The 6,000-nt window shown below is 39.5% G+C and overlaps 1 pseudogene; it reads right to left on the reverse strand.

Annotated features, from left to right (window-relative positions):
* Positions 1-1,343: 1,343 nt before the first annotated feature.
* LOC119720937 lies at positions 1,344-2,406 on the reverse strand (annotated as a pseudogene).
* Between the last annotated feature and the right edge of the window lie 3,594 nt (positions 2,407-6,000).

Genomic DNA, 6,000 nt, shown 5'->3' on the forward strand with positions numbered 1-6,000 from the left:
ATATGAAAAAAGTTCCTAAAATAGAAATTATCAATTGTTAATTATTGGAATCTTTATTTTCAATTAAATTAAGTTATTTGTTTAAAACATATTTTCATCGTGTTGATTTTTGTATTATGTTTACATAACCCTCTGCGTATCAGTTAGGGCAAGACTAAATACAAAAATTGGGGATCAGGTTGGCGTAGCGGTATCTTCCCTGCCTTTCACCTATGAGGACCCTGGTTCAAAAGACCCATGTACTGATGATGTCAGGGCTTGTTTACATCGTTGCAGAAGAATGGGAAACCATTGTGTAGCTGCACAACTGTCGGAAATACGGTACCCAGGTACAGCACTTAAGCAATGCAGTAAACAAACCGTGACGTCTTCAATACATGGGTCTATTCCACTTTGGACCGAGGCCATACATGTGGATTGAGTTTTGATTTCATGGGTTTTCACCATCTGGGGTTTTCCTCCCACATCTAAAACTGAACATTTCTTTGTCGTCTTCTCTTCACACAGGTTTCTTCAGGCTATGGGCTACATTGCTATAATTACTTTGAGGATTCCTTGGTTTCATTTCCAGAAAGATATAATAATTATTGTAATAATAATAATAAATGAATACATTACAGAGGGATAGTTTTCTGTAAACACCAACATTTAAGTAGAGAACTTTGACCCAATATCCACTACAAAGGCTGATCACGTGATTTCGTGAGAAAGATGATACAGCAGGACCACAGTATATCGGCCGAATATAATGAATTCCATACACTTGCTCACAAATTTACAGTGTAAAAGTCTGATTATTCAACTCGACCAATTTAAAAAGAAATAGGTCACAATTTAAACTTTGTTAAAGGGATGGTACAGCCTTGGATTGTCAGAAAACAGTGCCAGATAACAACATGTTTTGTAATGGATTTTGTACATGTTACAATGTATTAAAGAGTAGTTTGCAAGAGCCACTCTCATCAAATCAAGTGCAATTTCCTCAAAGATGACACAGCATTTCAGTCAGAAATATTTTTTAGGACATATGGTACCAGTAATACAGGCAATAATAATGGAAATTTATAACGCGCCATGTCTGTCATACATGACACTCCTGGCACCGTAATTATCGTAACAAGTGGCGATTGTAAAGATTGATTTATGAGAAAGGAACTATACCAATTTAAGATTCTTTTTTTTTTCTTTGATGATAATCACAAATCCTCTACCATGTTTTTAAAGTGAGACTTCCACATATGAGGTACATCAGACAAAACAATTAGTACCTGTCCCGTCAAAACTGTGATCCTCTATGATTCTGGCAAGACAAAATGAAATGTAACATTTAAGCACTTATTTATTCAACTTCCTAAGACAGTTGGAAGAAGAATCTTTCGATGAAACTGTGTGAGAATTGGAATATTTGAAGCCCATTTTGGATCTTTTTTGATCCTGATACAATGGTACTCCGTTGGTGTCCACACAAAAAAAGTCACAAGCTGTTGCGCCAGTTATGTGGAGAGCACCTTGTACTTGGTGCCAATATTTATGAGTCTGTTTTAGCTTCAGCATACCAGGGGCTGCAGTTGGGTCATTAAACAAAAAGAAATCTTTCTTCATTGCCAACTCAATCAAAGGTGTAGCCCTTGCACTCCACGGACACTTAACTTCCACAATTAAGTCCTTGCTGACTTGACCATCAGGAGATGCCCCTAGTTGTCCATTATCCATGATAAACAGGCCTGTTGGCTGAAAATCACATCCGCTGAGTGCTGAATACTTCTCCAAAGCTATGTCCTCATGATTCACTCCCCACTGAATAGCCTGTAATCAACAGAAGTAATTATAGAATAACAGTGTGAGGAATCGTTCTAAACTGTCAGATGACTGGGTTAAGGGCTACAGCGGCGTAGCCAAAAATCCTAACAGTGTTTCTTCCCAAAAAGTGTAATTAACTGAAAAAGGGGAGGCTTAAATCAGAGCTAATGTCATGATTTTCCCCTGCTGGCCCTCCCACTGAAAGCTAGCCCCCCCCCCCACCCCCACCTGTGCCCACTTACCAAAAAAGTCCTGGCTACGCTGCTGAAGGGCTAGCCGCTGTTTATGGACTAAGCCAAAGGTGAATTTTCATTAACTGCGGCCAGCCACCAACTCAGTCAATAATAACCATCACTGTATATACATGTATTCTTTTATTTTGCTGAAATACCAACTTAATAAAAACAAATAGTGTGTACATAAAACAGTATCAGTTACTCACTGAAGATCGTCCTGCAGACCCATATTCGCCTCTGAGTGTCTTTAACAAGGATGGTGGAGTGGAGTTTCTCCTCACAGCACCAAGAACTGCACCAAAGTTGCTGGATGTCAGTCGATTTTGTTTATACGCAAATCTACACATCAAGAAATGAAAATAACAATTAAATATGTCTGGTTTTTTTTACTTGCATGCCCAAAGACATCACTCTTAAAAACTACACTTCAGATCTCTTGTGCTTGCAATCCAGATTTATAAAGTAAATAGTCACTTTACTTTACATAGGAATACAAAACTGTATTGTCCTCAGTAAAAGTAGCATTTAATTTGTTTACTAATGAAATATCTGTTTGAAAAGTGAAACAACAACTATAAAATGCTTACCACAAAGCATTATGACGTTGACCAACAGTAGTCCTTTCAATCACCTTGACATCCTCTTCAGAAACAGCCATGTGTTCTACTACATACTCTACTTTGTCCGGGGCATGTTCACATTCAGGTGTGCTTGTTATAAAAGCATAGCTTTTTACTTGTTTGACCTATTGAAATAGTTGCATAAAAGTCTGTTAGTGAAAATTTAAGTCCAGAATGTGATGTTGATTGGGTGGAGAACCCACAAACCAACCCTGAAGAAAATATACTGACATGCGGCAAAGGTGATAGTTTGAACAATGCTGCCATTGATTTCACACAGTTAGGGAAGCATTACACCCAAATGGAACAACATTTTAAAATTGTCTTTATTTTAGTGCATGCACTCTAGTTGGTCATTGTGCATGATTACAATATTTAATTTTTGTTTAAATACTCTTTTACTTTTAAAACTACCAGTGAAATTAATGAGGTTAATTATTGACCACAATCTTACCACTTCAGGTTCTTTGGAAAGGATCCACCCAATCCCAGTGAATCTTCCTAGCAAGGAAACTCTCTGTCATAGCCACTCCCTATCCTCCTCTTCCACAAGTCTTTTTATTCCAGCTGAAAAATCAAAAAATTAAAAATTACTTGTAAGAAATTTCATCCACTATCTCTACAACAGAGTTTAATGCCACATCATCAGGGGGTTGGGGAAACGGTGTGTACCGTTGTGTGTTGGCAGGCACAGGTTTGTGGTACAATCAACATTTAAAGTCGCTTTAATAAATCACAGCGCTTACAATAGGCGCATTTTAAAACCCTGATCATTGGGCACACTTAATCCTTCCTGAAACTTTCTCAACTCCCTGGGGAGCATACAACCTCAAACTGCTACTGAGCGCTAAGGGATTAATCAAACACCATGCCATCTTGGCCCTTGCAGGTTCCCATTTATACACATGGGCGAAGATGAACAACTTAGGGTAAAGGGTCTTGCTCAAGGACACAAACTTCACAGCTGGCCTGGCCGGGATTCGAACCCACATTCTGATGACTCAGCCACCAGAACATGAGTCGGGTGTACTAGACAGCTCGGCCATGACACCCCACACACAAAGAATCCCTGTACTCCTAAATTACCTGTACTTGTACTTGGAGTCAGCTGTGAAAGTCTCTTCATTGGGGTTTCTTGGGATTTGCAGGGTTTGGGGCGGGACCACTTGCACTCAAGATCAGTTCTTGAAACATTCTTTTGAATCCATAGGAGGAGCGCTGCCATGTGGTGACATCTGTCCTGGCCCACTGGGCATTCACATGATGAAAAAGTGACCATCTGCTCAGAAACCTGCAACTTAAAGATTAAAACACGAAAATTAAAATAATGATGACTGTTACATGTGATTCACTCTAATTGACTACAAGGTAAATAATTTCCAATGAAGTTCACACCAAATTGGGGTACTTGCCAATTGTAGAAGTAATTAAGATTATCTTATCAAAGTGCACAGTTAAAACGTTTGTATGGGTGTTTGTACAGCTCTCCAATATGTCTGCGCAATTATATCCCCAAAAGAAACTGTCTGCCTCCGATCCTCCAACAAAATTTAGTACCTTGCAAGTTATGAACGATTAAATTTGTGTGTTTTAAAATCTTAAGCTAATTTCACCATAATGCATTTTGGAAAAGTAAAGTGGTAAGGATTTAACCAGTAAAATGTCCCCGGCAGGTAGGCCTAGTTTAATTTAATACTTGTATAGGCCTTCCCAAAAATGTACATGGTAGACAATAGGTAGTACTAGTAGTCTGCATTTACTGTTTGGAATCTAGCCTAAATAAAATAGCCTAAAAGCTAGCCTTTTCACTTGGTAAAGTACTACATGTAATTGTAATGATTCATTCAATTGTTTTTTCGCCATGACAATTGATATACTAATTAAGGATATAAATTAAAAGTGTCAATTTTCAAAAACAAGTATGGCTATGTACTCCTGAAACCAGGCTATGAATGTGGGGCCCGCAGTTCCGGAACCTGTGTCTAAGTAGAGTCACGAGAGGAATAAGTGGTCATAACCTCAGTGACTTAATCATGATGATGTGTATTTGGTTGCAGTGTGTAATCAATACTCTGGTTTCTACAATCTATTCTAAAGCTGTTGGAAGCAGTACTAACAATTGGTGTCTGGCAACCTGTCCCTTGGCCTTCCCTATGCCGAATTACAAACAAAGTAATAACGGTAATTTTATGATAATTTAGAAATAAAAGTAAGCAACACGTGTACATTCGCCTATCAATAAATGTCTAAGTGACCAGCCCTGACTAGTGATACTGATAGACGCTTGCGCTTACCTCCACTCTGTAACTTTGCTGCTTCATTGAAGCCTGAACCTCCCCCATGATCATACCGCCTGGTTGAACTTGAACAAACAGCACTCTCCCCGATTTCAAGGCATTTTTGGCCTTCTTAAGTCTCTGGATGATCCTTAAAAAACTACAAAGAGTAAAACACGACACCGGTTCCATTTACTCGATATTGTAAACAAAAAAACAGCTGATTGTGTTGACAGACGACCTTTGACAGTACACTTTCTATTTCGCCAAACTTGCAGTTGGAGCCGGAAGTTCACCGTCACGTGACGTATGACGTAGCCACTTACGAACAGGATATACTGCCACATTTGCCTCGTGCATTTTTGAAAGTTGTAACACTGGTATTCGCAATACCTGTCAATCTTTTCAAGCCTCACGAGTATTAATAGGGTTCCTATCCATTATGGTGTGCAGTTAAAATTTGCATAAAAGCCTCCTTCACGAGTTATTTAATAAATATGACCCTTTTTGCCAGCTTCCGAATTCCATTGGTCGATACTGAGTCCCATGCAAGGTCACGGCGAGCTAGTGACGCTAATGAATATGCGATCGTCTTTGTGTTGCCGCCGGGCCGAAATCGGTCAACCATAGCGCCTACCGCGCTATATGATCTTTGCTAAAAAGCATGCACGTGTTGGTCGGAAAAAAAATCCTTGTCGAAATTTTCCTGGGAGATAGTTTAAGGTGTAAAACTCGGGCGTTTGCAAGGACAGTTCTTATAGATCTTCCGTGTAAGTTAGGACCATAGCAAATATGGGGACGAAATAATACCGTCAAAATTCAAGTTGCCGACTTGCCGTCGTATTCGCGCATCATCCACCCACAAAACGGGTCTGAGCTAGTATCACAATGGCCTTTGTATTTGGAAGGGGAATCCCTATGACGTCACAGTGATGAGTCATCGATGGACGGCAAACAGAATGACCAGTCCAGACTTGTCCGCTCGTCATGTCCGAATTCGCGGTGTTTTTAAATATCTCCATCGGCGGTACACAGCCGCCAGTGCCAGTGACATCTTTGTGATAATTC

The sequence above is a fragment of the Patiria miniata genome, unplaced genomic scaffold (genome assembly GCF_015706575.1).
Source record: "Patiria miniata isolate m_02_andy unplaced genomic scaffold, ASM1570657v1 HiC_scaffold_9, whole genome shotgun sequence".
NCBI lineage: Eukaryota > Metazoa > Echinodermata > Asteroidea > Valvatida > Asterinidae > Patiria > Patiria miniata.